We start from the raw sequence: 1,076 nt of genomic DNA, 5'->3' as shown, positions 1-1,076 counted from the left end.
ATGCAAGGAAGGTGCTGGGTGACTTTACTGCACCTACTCCCGACTTCTATGGGAGAAGCATCTCTATCCCTGCCATTGGAGCAAACAACTTTGAGCTTAAGCCTCAACTAGTTTCTCTGATGCAACAGAATTGCAAGTTTCATGGACTTCCATTAGAAGATCCTCATCAGTTTTTAGCTGAATTCTTGCAAATCTGTGACACTATCAAGACCAATGGGGTTGACCTTGAGGTCTATAGACTTATGCTATTCCCTTTTGCTGTAAGAGACAAAGCTAGGATATGGTTGGATTCACAACCTAAGGAAAGCCTGAACTCTTGGGAAAAGCTAGTCAATGCCTTCTTGGCAAAGTTCTTTCCACCTCAAAAATTGAGTAAGCTTAGAGTGGAAGTCCAAACCTTCAGACAGAAGGAAGGTGAATCCCTCTATGAAGCTTGGGAAAGATACAAACAATTGATCAGAAAGTGTCCTTCTAACATGCTTTCTGAATGGAGCATCATAGGTATCTTCTATGATGGTCTGTCTGAACTGTCCAAGATGTCATTGGACAGCTCTGCTGGAGGATCTCTTCATCTAAAGAAGACGCCTGCAGAAGCTCAGGAACTTACTGAAACGGTTGCAAATAACCAATTCATGTACACTTCTGAGAGGAATCCTGTGAATAATGGGACAAGTCAGAAGAAAGGAGTTCTTGAGATTGATACTCTGAATGCCATATTAGCTCAGAACAAAATATTGACTCAGCAAGTCAATATGATTTCTCAAAGTCTGTCTGGAATGCAAGCTGCACCAGGCAGTACTAAGGACACTTCATCTGAAGAAAAAGCCTATGATCCTGAGAACCCATCAATGGAAGAGGTGAATTATATGGGTGAACCCTATGGAAACACCTACAATCTTTCATGGAGAAACCATCCAAATCTCTCATGGAAGGACCAACAGAGGCCTCAACAAGGCTTCAACAACAACAATGGTGGAAGAAACAGGTTTAGCAATGGCAAGCCTTTTCCATCATCTTCTCAGCAGCAGACAGAGAACTCTAAGCAGAACCACTCTAACTTAGCAACCATGGTCTCT

The 1,076-nt window shown here is 42.4% G+C and overlaps 1 non-coding gene across 1 annotated transcript; it reads right to left on the bottom strand.

Moving 5' to 3' along the window:
* Window positions 1–374: 374 nt before the first annotated feature.
* On the bottom strand, window positions 375–482 carry LOC148574669 (small nucleolar RNA R71). Its single transcript, XR_015905908.1, has one exon. It is a non-coding gene; the product is annotated as a small nucleolar RNA R71 (small nucleolar RNA).
* Window positions 483–1,076: the final 594 nt, after the last annotated feature.

This window comes from Arachis ipaensis, chromosome B2, assembly GCF_059453495.1.
Source record: "Arachis ipaensis isolate K30076 ecotype BB chromosome B2, ASM5945349v1, whole genome shotgun sequence".
Lineage (NCBI taxonomy): Eukaryota > Viridiplantae > Streptophyta > Magnoliopsida > Fabales > Fabaceae > Arachis > Arachis ipaensis.
This window is presented reverse-complemented; position numbering and strand designations above follow the sequence as displayed.